The sequence below is a fragment of the Oryctolagus cuniculus genome, chromosome 7 (assembly GCF_051225735.1).
Source record: "Oryctolagus cuniculus isolate XC-2025 breed Fujian yellow rabbit chromosome 7, ASM5122573v1, whole genome shotgun sequence".
Taxonomy (NCBI): Eukaryota; Metazoa; Chordata; class Mammalia; order Lagomorpha; family Leporidae; genus Oryctolagus; species Oryctolagus cuniculus.
Genome location: NC_142873.1, coordinates 140,123,117 through 140,140,428, shown reverse-complemented (window position 1 = coordinate 140,140,428; position 17,312 = coordinate 140,123,117). Strand labels below are relative to the sequence as shown.

Below are 17,312 nucleotides of genomic sequence, written 5' to 3'. Positions count from 1 at the left end.
GGGACGTGGGCAGCCCATAGAGGAAGAGCCTGGAGGGCAGGCGGCTCGCTCCGTGTCCACTCCCAGGGCATGTTCATCTGCAGCGTGCGTCTCTGTCTGACCTTGGCCATGGCTCCAGCATGGGATGTGGGTGTGGGTAGCTCAGCTGGCATCATACCCCTGGGCCAAACACCTGCCCTGAAGCAACATTTTCGTAACTACCCCTGAGTTCTTTCTAGGAATGCAGTCCTCCTCTGAGCCTTGGGCCTTGTTTGTCACCTGTAACCATGGGGCTGACGCCATCTGTCTCCAGGGCTGCTGAGTGGCTGATGTGCTAGATAGGAACGGTGCCCAGCTAAGTTACATAGGTCAGGGCAGCTGTCTCTATCCCAGCCCCAGGAGCCTCTGGTATTCCTTTTATTTGCTTATTTAAAGTAAAGGTTTTCTGGAGTGTTTATTTCTTAGGAAGACAGAGTGACAGAGAGAGACAGAGGGACACAGAGAGGAGATCTTCCACCTGCTGGTTCACCCTCCTGATGGCCACAATAGCAGGGGCTGGGCCAGGCCAAAACCAGGGCCTGGAATTCAACCTCAGGCTCCCACGTGGGACCCAAGAACTTGGACCACCTTCCAGTGCCTTCCCAGGTGCATTAACAGGAAGCCGGATCTGAAGTGGGAGTGACTGGGGCTCAAACTCGCACTCTGATATGGGATGTGGGTGTCCCAGATGGTGGCTTACCACACTGCGCCACAATGCCTGCTCCTAAGTAATGTATTTTTTTTATTATTATTTATTTGAGAGGCAGGTACAGAGAGAGACAGAGAGAGAGCCTATCCATAGGTTTGCTCCCCAAATGCCTGTCATCTCAGCTGGGGCCAAAGCCAGGAACCACAAACCCAGTCTAGTCTCCCACGTGGGTGGCAGGAACCCGATCACTCACACCATCACCACTGCCTGCCAGGGTCTGCGTCAGCAGGAAGCTGGAGTCGCGAGGCAGAGCCAGACATGGAACCCAGGGACTCTGGTAGCCAGCACCTTAGCTCTGGGCCACGTGCCCGCCCCAGCCTCTGGTACGTGCGCAGGCTTTGCTCTAATGGCTCTCGTCCCTCCCCCTCCCTGTTCTGTAAGCCACATGCAGAATCTCATCTCAGGGAATGACTGTTAGGTTGCCTGCCTTGTGGGCCCTACTTGCTGTGGGCCTGGCCCCTGTCTTGTCCCCTAGGGTAGTCATAGGGCGTTGTAGACCCTGCCCCTGTGGCTGCAGTTCACTGGCCCAGGGCTGGCCACCTGCCCGGGACCAGGCCCCTGCAGGGGAGGGTAGCTGCTGGTGCCCAGGAGTCTGATCCTCGGGAGAAAGCTGGAGATGCGCAGAGTTGACAGAGGCTTGAGGAAGGCAGAGGGGATGGCTCCTGGACCTCTGCTGGTCTCACCTCTTGGCTGCTCAAACCTTTCTTGGCTCCTGTGAGCTGGTCACACCTGCCTTTCCTGCTTATTTGCTAGCAAAAGACCGAATTGTGCCTCTTGTAGCCAAGGTGTGCAAGGGAGCTGCCCATTTTTATGCCTGAACGAATGAAAGCCTGCAACTACAGACTTGCTGACTCCATGTCATTTTACAGATGGGGAAACCGAGGCCGAGAGAGAAGAGTGGGTCGCCCAGACTGCAAGCCGGCACCCCAGGCACAGGCCCCCTGTTATCTGGCACTGCGACACTTCTCCAAAGACTTTTCCCCTAGTTCTGGTGCCCTGGTTTGTGTTCAACATGGGGTGACTTTATTCTCCTCTGCCTCAGTTTCCCCAACCTGTCTCCATGGGCATTCGAGTCCTTGCAGAAGGGAGGGGAAGTAGATGTCAGACGTGGGCTGCTTTGCCTTCCTGCAAAGGGCTGTTGGCATTTCACTACTGCAGATGGCAGTCGTAAAGTCAAGGGCTGCCCTCAAGTTCTTTTTTTTTTAAAGATTTATTTATTTATTTGAAAGGTAGAGTTACAGAGTGAGCAAGCGAGCGAGAGAGAGAGAGAGAACGAGAAAGAGAGGGGGGCTGGTGTCATGGTGAAGTAGGTTCATCTTCGCCTGCGGTGCCAGCATCCCATATGGGTGCTGGTTCTAGTCCTGGCTGCTCCTCTTCCAATCCAGCTCCCTGCTGTGGCCTGGGAAAGCAGTGGAAGATGGCCCAAGTGCTTGGGCCCCTGCACCCACATGGGAGACCCAGAGGAAGCACCTGGCTCCTGGCTTTGGATCGGCGCAGCTCCAGCCATTGCGGCCATCTGGGGAGTGAACCAATGGAATGAAGACCTTCCTTTCTGTCTCTCCCTCTAACTGTCTGTAACTCTACTTCTCAAATAAATAAATAAATAAATCTTTAAAGAGAGAGAGAGAGAGACCTTCCATCTGTTGGTTCACTCCCCAAATGGCCCCAATGGCTGGACTGGGGCTGTTGCCAGGCTGAAGTCAGGAGCCAGGAGCTCCCTCGGGGTCTCCTATATTGGTGCAGGGGCGCAGGGACTTGGGCCATCTTCTGCTGCTTTCCCAGGTGCATTTGCAGGGAGTTGGATCAGAAGTGGAGCAGCCAGGACTGGAACAAGTATCCACATGGAATGCCAGCACAGCACTGTGGGTGGGAGCCTAACCCGCTGCACCACAGCATCGACTCCTCGTGTGGGCTTCTTCTCCCCTTTGGCAGCCCCTGGCCAGGCATCAAAGGAACCTGGGTACAGATCAGCAGGGAGACCCCACATGGGATGACTGTCAGTCCAGCGGGGAGCGGGGCCAATTATGGCCATCAGCCTCACTGTCCGCAGGCGATGGGTGGACCAAGTGGCCCTTCCACACCCATGAACTGCTTGGAGCCTATAGGAGAAGGGGAATTTGCACCGGTTGAGGACTGGTCATTTCCTGGACAACTACCCTGGGCAGTCTCCCTTCTCTGGGCAAGATCTGAACATTGAAAGTCCAGCAAGGTGCCTTGCTTATAGCGGGCACGTGACAAATGCTGGCACGCGCTAGTTCTCATCTTGGCTGCCCTGTGAAGCAAGGATTATTAGGCTCACTGGGTGCCTGGGAAGACTGACATCCCCCAGGTTCTAAAGCTACTGGGAACCAGAAATTGAACTCTGTGTGCCTGACCTTGGCTCACAACTTACTGCAGAATCTTACTGGCCCATTTCATAGCTGGAGCAGCTGAGGCCAGAGATGCATCAAGGCTCACTGAAGCTCACTCGGGGTTGAACGGGGTCACGTGCGCTGCCCTGCCTGGCCGAGGCCCTGGCTTGCACTGGGTTCTGCTCTGCTCCCTGCTCTTCCCCCTGCCCCTCCCTCCGTGCCACAACTCCCAGCTCCCCACTGATGGTAGAGCCGCCAATGATGACTAAGACGTAGCGTGACCCTCTGGCTGGGAAAACAGGAGGCTACACCGCAGACGGGCGTCCTCAAATAACCATGGTGGCCAGTGCAGACCAGACTCAGAGCGCCTCCTGCTTGGAGCTCGGACACCCAGTCCTTAGAGATTTAGATTAACATAGGCTGGGCTGTCCTAGCTCGCACCTTAGGTCCTAGCTCACACCAATGGTGTCCCTAAGACCTCTTCAAACACCAGTGATTGCCAAAGTCCTGACCACTTCTGGCTCCCACTGTCTCCTCCCTGCCAGCCCTTCCCACCTCCCCTCTGCTCAACTCTACTTTGTACACCCAAGGGCCAAGCTGCACCCAGTGTCCAGCTCTTACTGCAGGGTGGGGGTTGTGTCACAGCCACACCAGGGCAGGGAGCTGGATAGTAAGCACCCCAGCTCCTGGAAGTCCTTCAGCCACGGGTCAGCTGGCCTCTCAGGCTCTCCGTTCCACCCATCTCCCCTGCACTCCAAGACAACGCTCACGTATTCCCACGTGACCATTTCCTGAGCCTTTCACTTTCCAAAATTGAATCCCCAGCATTTTTCGTTGGATAAATGAACAGATACATATGGGATTTCACAGTCTGATGTCAAATAAAGCCATTAGATGTTTGAATGCAGAATTACAGCTGGGCACAGCTGGCCTTGTGACACAGCAGGCTAAGCCACCCTCTGCGACACCAGCGTCCTACGTCTGAGCACCAGTTCAAGTCCTGGCTGCTCCGCTGTTGATCCAGCTGCCTGCGAATGCACCTGGGAAAGCAGCAGCAGATGGCCCAAGGGCTGGGTCCCTGCCACCCACGTGGGAGACCCGGATGGAGTCCCAGGCTCCTGGTTTCTGCCTGGCCTAGCCCGGCTATTTGAGGAATAAATCAGTGGATGGAAAGTCTTTCTGTCTGTCTCTTTTTTTCTCTCTGTCTTCTTATTCCTCTCTCTGTCCCTCTGCCTTTCAAATAAATTTTTTAAAATACATTAAAAAAAAAAAAAAGGAATTGCAGCTGGGATAAGTGAACTGAAAAGAGTCCTGAAGGTAGCAGAAGGCTGCATTTAGCAGGTGTCTGTGAGCAGGGCAGGGGGTGTGGTCAAGCAGGACAGCATATTCCAAAGTGAGGGGACCGCCTGTGCCAAGGCCCTGTGGCCAAAGGAGTCAGCACGCCTCCTGTGATCTCACAGGTGGCTGTGTGTGGCCAGAACACAGAGGCCAAGGAAGAAGATGTCTCTGGCTGAGGATGCAGAGGTCGGCAGGGGTCAGGCAGTGCAGACTTGGGGGCCATAAGCTCCAGCAATTTTTATGTTGGGCAATTTAGACCACTTCTCCTGCTCAGACCAGCACCGCTCTGGTGCAGCCAAAGCTCCCCTGATATCTCCGCTCAACAGAGAGCCAGCGCCCGGGGGTTCTCTAGAGAAGGTGGCAGCATTTTCCTCTCTGTCCCACTCCCCAAGAAAGCAGAGGCCACAGAGAGATCCACGATAGGAACCAGGCCACGGCCTTGTCAAGGCAGAGCAGCCACGTGGGGGTGTCCTCCAGGCCATAATTTGGGAAGCCGATGAGAAGGGCTTCAGGGGTTCCTGTTGGTTGGGAAGTGGGGACCGGTGTTCTTGGAGAACCGTTTCCAGGCAAGGTGGGCTGGAATTCCCAGGGACAAGTAGCCAACGTGGCCATGGCCTAACGCACGCGCCCTCTCGCAACCCCGGCCCTGCAGGTATTATCAGTTTGCATGTGGGAAAACAGGCCCGGAGAGGGGGAAGAAACTTGTCTAAAAATCACCAGCCCGGAGTGGCAAAGCTAGGATTCAAAGCCAGCTGGGTTGGAGGCTTAACCCTAAGCTGTTAACTCTACAGCCCCTGGCGGGGAAGAGGGTCTCCACGGGGCCCTGCTGCTGTGTGACCACACGGGCCCTGTGAGGAGAACTCTGACTACCAGGGCTCCGCTCACCTCCTCGCGCTCGTGCCTTCCCTCCTCTGAAGCTGAAGTCAGACTCTCACCTGCTTCTGCCCGGCTAGGTGCCCCTCCCTGCCCTGTCTCCTCCTTGTCCCAGAGCCCAGCGGCCTAGGTGTCCTGCTGGGAGCTCTCTGCCCTCAGCTCTTCCCTAGCCTTGACCTCGCGCCCCTCTCTCGGCCCCTCCCCAGGCCCGCCAGCCCCCATGCCCCTCTCTTAGCCCCTCCGCAGGCCCACCAGCCCCCGTGCCCCTCTCTCAGCCCCTCCCCAGGCCTGCCAGCCCCCATGCCCCTCTCTCACCCCTCCCAGGCCTGCCAGCCCCCATGCCCCTCTCTCACCCCTCCCAGGCCTGCCAGCCCCCGTGCCCCTCTCTCGGCCCCTCCCCAGGTCTGCCAGCCCCCGTGCCCCTCTCTCGGCCCCTCCCCAGGCCTGCCAGCCCCCATGCCCCTCTCTCACCCCTCCCAGGCCTGCCAGCCCCCGTGCCCCTCTCGGCCCCTCCCCAAGCCCGGCAGCCTCTCCTAGGAAGTGAAGCTCTAAGTGGTCCTTTGTGGACCGCTGTCTCCTGGCGCAGACTGAGCTCCCCACATCCGGTTCTCTCCTTCTGGGGAACACGTGGCTTCCCAGGCTTCCTTGCAGGAGGGCAGGGCCTTGTGACCAGCCTTGGCCAGTGGCTGGCCAGGAGTGGTGGGTGTCCCTTCCAGGCAGCACAAAGCTCCCTGCAGGAAACTGGGGAGGCCATGAGTCTTGGTGGCTGCATCTCCAAGATGGTAGGGACTCCTCAGCCCTGGGTTCTGAGCGACGAGAGAGAGAGAGAGAGAGAGAGCGCACAGAGGACCAGGGTGGGTGCACGGACTGGTGGGCTGGGTCCCCGCGGCCGTGGAGTTGCTGCACCACAGCTGGAGGATACCATGCTGTCTCCTAGCAGGGCCTGGGCCGTGTCCGTTGCTACGTCCTCAGAACCTGAGACCCTGCCCAAGACATCGGAATAGGTGTGGCAGATGGATACCTGTTGGGTGAATGAATGAGTGAAAAACACAGAAAATGTGTTTTCAGGGCTCACTGTGACCATTCCCCCCCTCATTCTAATCCACCGGACAGACCCTTATGCACACAAGAGTTAGGGTGCAATGCTGAGGACTAGAGAGGGCCAGCAGCGGGTTGGAGCAGGCACAGAGGGCTTCCTGCAGGAGAATGAAAAAGACTGGCAGGATCGGAGAGGATGCAAGGGGCCTCACTGGCCACACCATTGTTTGTGCATTCACTCAACAAACATTTTCTGATGCATCAATATAGATAAATGCTGTGTCAGCAATACAATCAGAGGACCTTGGGAACCAGAGGAAGTCTGTCTTTCCACGCGGAGGATCCAGTGTGGCTTCACGGAGGAGGTGATCGTTGAGCTGGGCCTTCATAACTAAGTGTTTGCCAGAGAGCGAGAAGCCACGGGGAGCTCGGCGTGGACAGAGGCTGGGCGGCACACAGGTGCACGGTGTGTTCAGGCGCCGGGCAGCATCTCGCGTGGCTGCAGCTGCAGGGGTCAGAGGCAAAGAGCCCAGCTCAGCTTCCTGCACCGCACACACTGCCCCTCCCAGACCACAGTAACAGGGCCGTGGGAGGTACCTTTCTCTGAAGGGAGAGAGCTTCCACTTTGATTATGGCCCTGTCTAAAGTCGGAATTTGTGGACTCAAGAGGCTTCCATAGCCTCGCGGCTCATGACAAGAGCCTCAGGTGATTACTGACGTCATAAATAAGAGTGTCAATTGTTAAATCAACAACAGGAGTCACTGTGCACTTGCTCCCCATGTAGGACCTCTGTCCTTAATGTGTTGTACTATGAGAATTCACGGTAAAACTTGTCTTCAAATAGTACTTTATACTTTGTGTGTCTGTGTGGGTGCAAACTGTTGAAATCTTTACTTAGTATAGAGTTGGTCTTCTGTGTTTAAAGATAATTAAAAGGAATCTTTTTTTATTTGACAGGTAGAGTTATGGACAGAGAGAAAGGTCTTCCTGTCGCTCCCCGTCTTCGTGGAGGAACGACACTAAGCCCTGCCTAGGCTTCATATCCGAGTCACGGCACCATTATGTCGCTCCCCCTCTTCGTGGAGGAACGACACAGGACCCTGCGCTGTTCTTTTTGTCTGCTCGGCCCTCCCCGGGTTTGCTGCTGGTTCTTCCCGGGTTGGCTACTATCCCTTCCACCTCCGTGGAAGGGCAGTTCCCCCTGGCCACATTCCCCACTTCCGCAGGGGAGCGGCACACCGCCGGCCGGCTTTCTCGGGGGCTGCACGGGTGTTCCTTCAGCTAGATGTTCCCCATAGATGTTCCTGGTGCATGCCGTCTCTCTCCTCCTTTATAGTCCTCCTCCGCCAATCCCAACTCGGCTGCCCACACGCCGAGTACGCTGCTCTCCAATCAGGAGCAAGTCCTACAGTTTATTAGTTGAACTGGAGGCAGCTGTGCGGAAGCTGTTTACTTCTCTCCCAACGCCATGTTGTGGGAGAGCAGATGCATAGAATAAGTCTTAATTCCAGTAACTCAGTCCAGTCCGGATTGCTCCCCACACTTCCTTCCGTTGGTTCACCCCCCAAGTGGCCGCTACGGCCAGTGCTGCGCCGATCCAAAGCCAGGAGCCAGGTGCTTCTCCTGGTCTCCCATGCGGGTGCAGGGGCCCAAGCACTTGGGCCATTTTCCACTGCCCTCCCGGGCCACAGCAGAGAGCTAGACTGGAAGAGGAGCAACCGAGACTAGAACCCAGCACTCATATGGGATGCTGGCACCGCAGGTGGAGGACTAACCAAGTGAGCCATGGCGCCGGCCCCCTTATAAGGAATCTTAATGAAGAATGGGATGGGAGAGGGAGTAGGAGATGGGATGGTTTGGGGATGGGAGGGCAGGTATGGGAGGAAGAACCACTATAATCCAAAAGTTAAACTTATTTATTAAATAAAAGCTTTCTATAACAAATATAAATTAAAAAGCGAAAAAAAACATAGCATCTTGGAAGTTCTAGAAGGCTTTTTAGAGAATGTGTAAGCTGAGCCCTCAAGGATGAGCTCAAGGTGGCCAGGAAAGACAGCGTGGAAGGCAGAAGGAACGGCACGTGCAAAGGCCTTGCAGATGGAAGCGAGCAACATGTGTGACAGGACTCACTGCATGTAGCTGTGTGTGTGACAGGGTCACTGTGGTTGTGTGTGTGACAGGGTCACTGTGGCTGTGTGTGTGACAGGGTCACTGTGGTTGTGTGTGTGACAGGGTCACTGTGGCTGTGTGTGTGACAGGGCTCACTGTGGCTGTGTGTGAGACAGGGTCACTGTGGCTGTGTGTGTGACAGGGTCACTGTGGCTGTGTGTGTGACAGGGATTACTGTGGCTGTGTGTGTGACAGGGATTACTGTGGCTGTGTGTGAGACAGGGTCACTGTGGCTGTGTGTGTGACAGGGTCACTGTGGCTGTGTGTGTGACAGGGTCACTGTGGCTGTGTGTGAGACAGGGCTCACTGTGGCTGTGTGTGAGACAGGGTCACTGTGGCTGTGTGTGTGACAGGGTCACTGTGGCTGTGTGTGTGACAGGGCTCACTGTGGCTGTGTGTGTGACAGGGATTACTGTGGCTGTGTGTGAGACAGGGTCACTGTGGCTGTGTGTGAGACAGGGATTACTGTGGCTGTGTGTGAGACAGGGTCACTGTGGCTGTGTGTGAGACAGGGATTACTGTGGCTGTGTGTGAGACAGGGTCACTGTGGCTGCGGTGTGTGTCAGGGTTCACTGTGGCTGTGTGTGAGACAGGGTCACTGTGGCTATGTGTGAGACAGGGATTACTGTGGCTGTGTGTGAGACAGGGTCACTGTGGCTGTGTGTGACAGGACTCACTGTGGCTATGTGTATGACAGGGTCACTGTGGTCGTGTGTGACAGTGCTCACTGTGGCTGTGTGTGAGACAGGGTCACTGTGGCTATGTGTGTGACAGGGATTACTGTGGCTGTGTGTGAGACAGGGTCACTGTGGCTATGTGTGTGACAGGCTCACTGTGGCTGTGTGTGAGACAGGGTCACTGTGGCTGCGGTATGTGTCAGGGCTCACTGTGGCTGTGTGTGTGACAGGGCTCACTGTGGCTGTGTGTGTGACAGGGTCACTGTGGCTGTGTGTGTGACAGGGATTACTGTGGCTGTGTGTGTGACAGGGTCACTGTGGCTGGTGAGCAGAGATGGCTGGGCCACGCCCCCGAAGCCCCTCCCACCCAGCAGCGAAGGCCTTCAGGATCCAGTCTCCCACCTCCCTGTGCCTTTCTTTGCATATGTTTGTCCACATGCTCAGGATGATGACGATGACGATGACAATGACAATGACATAATAGCTGAGGGTCTTTAGAGTGTGCTAATGCTGTGACAAGCATATCTCATTGACCCTCCCAGCCATGCCATGGTTGGTACATTTTAAATTTTTTGTATTTTGAGTGGATTTTCTCATACAGAGCATTTGTAGATTTATAGAAAACTTGGAGGCTGTTACAGAAGAATTCCCATACCCTGCCCTTGTTTTCCATACGAGGAACACGTTGCACTACTATTTGTTATGATTTGTCACAGCTGTGGATGGACACCTATTGACACAGTATTACTAATAAGAGTCTACTCCTTATTCAGAAGTCCTGGGTTTTACCCGACAACTGACTTCTGTCCCCCTGTCCCAGCAGGATTCCAGGTCACATTCAGTGGCCATGGCTGTGACGACTTCCTTGACTTTTTTTTTTTTTTCAAGATTTATTTATTTATTTGAAAGTCAGAGTTACACAGATAAAGGAGAGACAGAGAGAGGGAGAGAGAGAGAGAAAGTCTTCCATCTACTGGTTCACTCTCCAGCTGGCCACAACAGCCAGAGCTGTGCTGATCTAAAGCCAGGAGCTTCCTCCTGGTTTCCCACGCGGGTGCAGGGGCCCAAAGACTTGGGCCATCCTCTACTGCCTTTCCAGGCCACAGCAGAGAGCTGGATCAGAGGTGGAGCAGCTGGGACTCGAACAGACGCCCATACAAGATGTTGGCATTGCAGTCGGTGACTTTACCCGCTACGCCACAGTGCTGGCCCCTCTCTTTTTCTTTTCTCCCCCCTCTTTTTTTTTTTTTTTTGCATTTTTTTTTTTACAGGCAGAGTGGATAGTGAGAGTGAGAGAGAGAGAGAGAGAGAGAGAGAGACAGAGAGAAAGGTCTTCCTTTTGCCGTTGGTTCACCCTCCAATGGCCGCCACGGCCGGCATGCTGCGGTCGGCACACCGCGCCAATCCGATGGCAGGAGCCAGGTACTTCTCCTGGTCTCCCATGGGGTGCAGGGCCCAAGCACTTGGGCCATCCTCCACTGCACTCCCTGGCCACAGCAGAGAGCTGGCCTGGAAGAGGGGCAACCGGGACAGAATCCGGCGCCCCGACCGGGACTAGAACCTGGTGTGTCAGCGCCGCAAGGCGGAGGATTAGCCTAGTGAGCCACGGCGCCGGCTCCCCCCACCCCCTTTTTTTTTTAAAGATTTTCAGACTTGATATTTCCAATGACCTTGACATTTTTTGTATATATTGGGATTTTAAAAATTTATTTTCATTTTATTTGAAATGCAGAGAGATCAGCATCTGCCTCTTCACTCCCCAAACGCCCTCCACAAACGTGGGCTGGGCTAGGTGGAAGCCTGGAGCTCCATCTGCATCTCCCATGTGGGTGGCAGGGACTCTAACCCTTCAGCCGTCATCTACTGCTTGCAGGGTGCTCATTCTTAGCAGGAAGCTGGACAGGACTTCATCCGGGCACTAGGGTATAGGATGTGGCCGTCCCCAGCGGCGACCGAAGCTGTTCCCCAGCCGTGACCATTTTGAGGAGTGCTGGTCAGGTGTTTTGTGGAATGCCCTGTCCCTCTCATGACAACCGAGAGGAATGCCACGGAGGTCAGGTGTCATCTCCATCCCGTCCTAACATGCCTAGTCTTATCCACACCCTCTGTGGCTGAGGCTGGTGGTCTGGACCACGTAGCAGAGGCGGAGGTTTTGAGCTGTTCTCGCTGCAAAGGCACATCTTGCAGGGGGCACAGCCCACGCCCAAGCAGCGGGAGGATGCTCCCCTCCTTTGGCACAAAGTATTCGGAATTCCGCACAGACCACTGGTCTCTTCTCCCCAGGTATAAGTCAATTTTCTCATTGAACTTCTCGACATGCGTTGGCACCTTTATCATCGAGGCCTACCTCTCCTGCCCACCTGGCTCACCTCCCATCCGATTTCTGGACTTTCTCCACCTGGCTGGGAAAAGGAGTGGTCACCTGTGTGCTGTCGCACCTGCTTTGTGATCCCAGCTCGGCCAAGCTGCACACACTCAGGGTAGCCTGCTCTGTGTCAGACACCCAGCTTGGGGCTGGGGGCTGGAGAACAGCCCCTGTGGAGCCTGCCCTTGATTGCTCAGTGTTTGTCACCCTATGTAGACTGCAGTGTCCCTGGGGGTGGGGACTTGGCCCATTTCACGGCCCTGCCCAGCTCCCAGCCCACTGATGCTCAGTAGGTCCTCAAGGAACATTTGCTGAGTCGGGGTACACTTTCCCCTGGGACAGGCAAATGCAGCCAGGTGAGTGCTTGTGTGTGTGTGTCCCTCCCCTGAGGTCAAGGCCAGCCCCTGCCTCCTCCTGGTCTTCAGGCTGGGTGGCAGCGAGCACAGGAAGCTGGGACCTGGCAGCCTCCCCAGGTGGAAGTGAAGTTTGGAAGCTGCCACAGCCGGGAGGCCGAATCAGGAGGACTTGGTGACTGATTGGCTGGGGAGGGTGAGGCGGGAGGAGGAGTCACACGGATGGCTCTGAGGTCTGGAGCTGGGGACAGCCGGTGCCACCTCTGATAGAGTCCGCGAGAGAAGCCGCTGCCAGCCGCGGGTCGCCCCGACCGCCAGGCTCCGAGGCCTAGGGCCAGGGAGGGGTGGCCCGGCCTGCGCAGACTTCTGCCCCCCGCCCCCTCCATGTGCTCGTCTCTTAAAAATCAAATCTCAGCCTGGATTTTGAGCCCGGTCGTTTGTCATCAGGTGTGAGGGTCCATTCTGGGGGTCTTCCAGGGAGACCCCCAGGGGCAGCCTGGCACCGCCCGGGCTCCGGCCTGGTCAGGGCCCTGGCGCGCCAGGCCCAGGTCCTCGGGCCGCCGTCCCCGGGAAGGGGGGTGGCGAGGCGGCGGCGGCGGCCGCCCGGCCTGGGCGGGACAATGGCCGCGGCCGCCGGGGCCCCGGGAGCCCCCGCGCTGGGGAAGGGGCTGTCCTAGGGCCGGGCGCCGGTGCCCTCCCCGCGCGCGGCTCGGGCGGGCGGAGGGGGCCGAGGAGTTCCTTTGTGGCTGTGCCTCCGGCGCGGCGCGAGCTGGGGGCGCCGCGCAACTTTGCGAGGCGGCGGCAGCGGCGGCGGCGGCGAGCGCGAGACGAGGCCCCGGGGCCCGGACGGGGGCCCCCGCGCGCGCGCGCGCGCACCCCCGCCCCCCGCCGGCCCCCTCCCCTGCGCGCCGGCGCCCGCGCCCGCGCCCGGCGCTGCCCACTCGCGGGAGCCCCCGGGGCGGGCGGGCTGCGCAGCCGGAGAGGCGGGGGCCCGACGCGGCCCCCCCGAGCCCGGCGCCTGGCGCGGGGGCTCGCCGAGCGCACGGGGGGCCGCGCGGCGCTGCAGACCCAGCCTCCCGCCGCCGCCGCCGCCGCCGCCGCCGCCGCCGCCGCCGCCTCGGCGCTTGCAGAACCCAGAAGTGAACAGCAGGCGACCCGGAAGGTTTGCGCGCCGCTCTGCACCGAGCCGGAGCCCGAGCCGGAGCCGGCGCCGGAGCCCCAGCCGGGCCCTGCTCGGGCCGCCGGGCGCGGGGCTGCGGCCGCGTCCCGGAGGCGCCGCCAGCACAGCCAGGTCCGTGCGGGCCCGGGGCGCGCGGGGAGCGGGCCCGGCGGTGGCGGCGGGCGCCCGCCCGCGGGAAAGTTGCGCGGAGTTGCGGGCGGGGGCCGGGCCGGGGCGCGGGCGCTGTCAGCGCGGGCCGGGGCGCTCCGAGGACCGGGGGCCGCCAGCGCCCGGGGCCCGGCCCGGGGCGGCGGCGCGCGGGGTCGGAAGTGTCTCGGGCGGCGTGTCTGGGGCCGGGCTCCGAGTGGGCGCGCGCGCGTGTGTCTCCCTGAGCCGGGCTATTCAAACCTGCCGCAATTCTCCGGTAAACAATGATTCATGGGGCTTAATGCAAATAAACGGGTCGCAAACGGCGCGGTTCGCGCACTTTGCAGCCGGCCGGGTGGAGCGGCCAGTGCCGGATTTCTCCCTTTTTTTGCAGATCTGCAGAATATGGCGTCCCTGTCCTGTTTTAAAAATAAGCCAGGCTGCCATTTTTGTTTTTCTTTTGTCTGAAAATTTTAATAAAACTGTCTGAGAATGTGGGAGAGGCGGCTGGAAGCGGAGGGGCACGCAAAGGGTTGGTTTTTTTCCTTTTCTTTGGCGAGAGCCGAGCCTTGCCGGGAGGTGAGACACAATGCAATTGCACTTTAAAGAAAAAAAAAAGGGAAGCTGTCGGGTGGTTTTAGGGGGGAGGGCTGGGAATTTAAAGTTAACTCCGAAAGTTTTCTCTTTTTTTTCCCCCGTTCTTTCTTTTTCTGTTTCTCCTTTTTTCAAAGCTTCCCTTTCTTTTTCTTTCTTGTTTTTTTTTGGAAGGCCCTGAAATGCCGCCAAGGGGTCTCGGCCGGACTGCTCCCCCCAGCCAGCTGCCTTTGCAGGATCTGGGGGAAAAGTTAACTGCGGGTTGAGGTGGAGGGCCAGGGAGGGGAGTTTTGGGGGCGGGGGGGACAGGGGTCATGTGTTGGGAGGCATTGTAAGGAACTCTGTCCTCAGGTTTGGGGAGAGGGCGGGCAGCAAGGCTCTGGGTGGGCCCAGGATGTCCAGCCAGGTCCCCTGTCTTGGGATATAATCCTGCTGTCTCACCGCCCTCCAGCCGCCAGCCAGGTGGGCCCTTCAGGAGCTGTGTGGAGGAGGTGGGCCTGTCTCCTTCATGGGTGGTCAGGACTGCCTAGCAGGTGGGGGTCCTGGCCCAGGCACTGGGGTGGCCCTGGACGCTTTGGACAAATGTGCTTGACTGTTTGCATTTAGCCCCTTCCCCAACCTGGTGGCCCTCCTAGCCCCCAGAGGGGGCATCTGCTGGGGGAGGGAGGGCAGAGAAGACCCCCGATGTGGCTGTGGGCTTTCGGCTGGAGCAGGCCTGCAGCCCTGCTGGGTCTTGTCTGGTGAGAGAGGCAGCTGGTTTGCTGGTCCCCTGTGGGGGAGCCCATCCCGCGTGGCACCCTCTTGAGCTTTGTGCCACCCCTGCGGACACCCTGCAGGCTCCGGGTCAGAGGCAGTTCGGACTTCCATTTAGTTCCTGAAGTCTCTTGCTGGATGGGTCAGGGCCGCTGGCTCTGCGGTCTGCACATGGGGTCCGAAGGCCAGGCCCCAGGACCTAGGGTGGCTGGCGCTGTCCAGGGCACCAGGGCAGGGCTGGGCCTGGCCTTTCCCCTGTTGGGAAAGTCTGATGGTCCTGGGAGGCCTACGCTCTGCCCTGAGCCCATGTAGCCCCTGCTCCAGCACTCCCTGGAGGGGGACCCTCTGGCCTCCCCTGGCTCTGAGCTGTTTTCACTGGGGAGTGGCAGTTCGCTGAGGGCAGAGGCAGGGGTTGGAGCCTGGGGTTCAGCAGCTCCGGGATACAGAGCTTGGCAGGCTCTGGGCTGGAGGGTGCCATGCCAGGCATTTTTAGACAGACAAACTGAGGTCCAGAGAGGGGGAGTGAGTTGCCCGAAGTCACACTGCCAGGTAGGAGGAGAGCTGTGCCGGGACCCGGATGTTCAGGCCACCACTGTGGTACTCAGCCCTGTTCTCCAGTGGGGGCCCTGACTTCTGGAAGACTTGCGTTGGGCAGAGCGGGACAGGCACAGCCCCTTCACTGCCCAGATCAGGATCCTTCCCGAGAGTCCGACTTTGTCGCTTGCAAGTGTGGGGTGTGACCGCTCTCACCCCGGGCCCTGCCACCAGCTCAGCTGGCATGGGTTGGTCTGGGTGGGATGCTTACCCCTATTGCAAATTTAGGAAACCGAAGCCAGGGTGCACAGGGGCAGAGGGAGCGTCTACGCAGGCCTGCGGACTGCTCATCTGGACCCTGCCCCGGCGGGCTTCGGTGCTCCGGGCCAGGACTCATGCCTGCCTTCTGGGCTTTGTCGCTCAGATCTTTCTGCTAACCCCTGTGACTGTGGGAAAAGCCAGGGAGTGGAAAGGCCCTGGAGGCCATGGGGGCTCGGAGAGGGGAAGGCTCGGAGAGGGGAAGCCACCGCCTGGAAGGCCCAGAGCTCTGGCCTCCTGTCTGTGTGACACACTCAGAGGGGGAGCGGACCATTCTGCCCACCACTGGCTCCACCGGGCCCAGGGGAGCAGCGGTTGCTGTGGGTGGGGCCGCGGAATAATGGCCAGCGCTTGGGGGAGTCGTTGGGTTTGTCCCAGGGGTGGAGGACCCAGCCATCTGTGGTCTTGGGGAGTGGAGACAGGCTGTCTGGGTGAGAAGGAGGCATCGGGGTGTAGGTGGGCTGCGGACCGGACCTGGAGCTCACCTGGCCCCCAGCTCACCTCTGGGCAGGTGCTTCCCTGCCCTGCCTGTCTGTCCAGCAGGGATTCATTCCTTTCTCTCTCCATGCATTCATGCTTCTGCCATTGGTCAGTTTTCCCTTGCTTTGTTTGCGAGCTCATTCCTCTGTCCCTTCCTTGTCATGCATCAGTTTAAGGTCGATTCTGTATTTTTTCGCAGTTGTGACAAGTTTTGGTTTTTGTCTCTGTTTCGGGAGCTGGCTGAGATGACTGAGGTCCATTCATCACTCTGTTGGCTTCTCATTGCAGCGGTCCCTCTGTCGCCCTTCCGTCCACCCGGCCCAGGCTGGGCAGACGTGTGGGGTACAGATGTAGCCCCCAGGGCTGCAGAGCCCGCGAGGACTGAGAGGCGAGGCTGCAGGTGCAGGGAGCACTCGCCAGGGCGGTGCTCGCTGGGTGCCTCTGTGAGTGGTGGGGGATGGGGTCTCGGGAGTTGACAGCGGTCACCATGGCATGCCGAGTCCCATCGTGTCCCATGGCTCGTGCGACTCTGAGCACATTCTTTCTCTCTGCGAGCCTCGGTCCCCCCTTCCCTAAGATGGAGAGTCCTCTCTGCCACTGGGAGCGACCCTGAGCCCGTGTCTGGTATCTCCCAACCTGACCAGAGGTGTGGTGGGGTGTCCACTGTTGTGTAGGCCTGACCTTGACTTTGAGGACCATGGTGGTGGCTTCACACTGAGCCAGATGATCTGGGGACCCCCAAGAACCCTGCTCTGTTTGCCATTCCCTTGCGGAAACTCTTCAAATGTTCCTGGGTGTTTTGGAGGGAAAAAAAAAAAAGTCTTCTCTGGGCCTGAAAGGCCCTTCCTGGTCACCTCTCAGCCTCAGCTGCCCCACCCCCACCTCCCGGTCTCTCCCACCCCTGCCCCAGCTACATTGGCAGCCGCTTTTCCATGTGCAGGGCCTTTGCACATTCTCCCTCCAGGAATGCCCACCCCTAGATGTTCACGTGGCCGACACCTTCTTGTTCCAGGGGCGTCCTCCTTCCGGGGGGCCTCCCTGGCCACTTGTTCTCAAAGAGCTTCCCACTGTCACTCTGTCACATCAGCCTCCTTTCGTGGTCTCTGTGGCTCTTGGCGGCATCAAAAACTTTCTCCCTTATTTGCTTCTTTGCACTTCTGGTCTGTCTGCGTCCCTCAGACTGGCTTAAGCCCCGTGCCCACGAGTGAGCGGGTGGTCGCGGTGTGGCAGGGCTGGGGCGTGGTGGAGGTGAGAGGCTGGGGAGGCCGGGTGGCTGCAGCCCTCGTGGCCGGGCAGGGCCTGGTCTCTCTCTCGCCCTTCCTCGGGGCCTCAGGGCAGTTGCTAGGACACAATGAGATGATTAAATCGTGGGCTCTCGGTCTCCCGGTGGCCTCTGATCTTTGCACATGAGTATCTTCTGAGCTCACAGCCTCTG

At 58.5% G+C, this 17,312-nt stretch overlaps 1 protein-coding gene across 6 annotated transcripts in view; it reads left to right on the top strand.

The window, feature by feature from the left end:
* The first annotated feature begins 12,019 nt into the window (after positions 1 to 12,019).
* ZNF362 (zinc finger protein 362) overlaps positions 12,020 to 17,312 on the top strand; it is a 36,290-nt gene continuing 30,997 nt past the window's right edge. For 2 of the 6 annotated variants that reach the window (XM_089299135.1, XM_051832062.3), the window contains exon 1: positions 13,252 to 13,475. The gene's annotated coding sequence lies outside the window, so the exon portion shown is untranslated. Of the gene's footprint in view, positions 12,068 to 12,364; positions 13,184 to 13,251; positions 13,476 to 17,312 lie in introns of those variants that run through there. The other 4 variants (XM_089299134.1, XM_051832061.3, XM_051832060.3 and 1 more) reach the window with 4 other exon arrangements.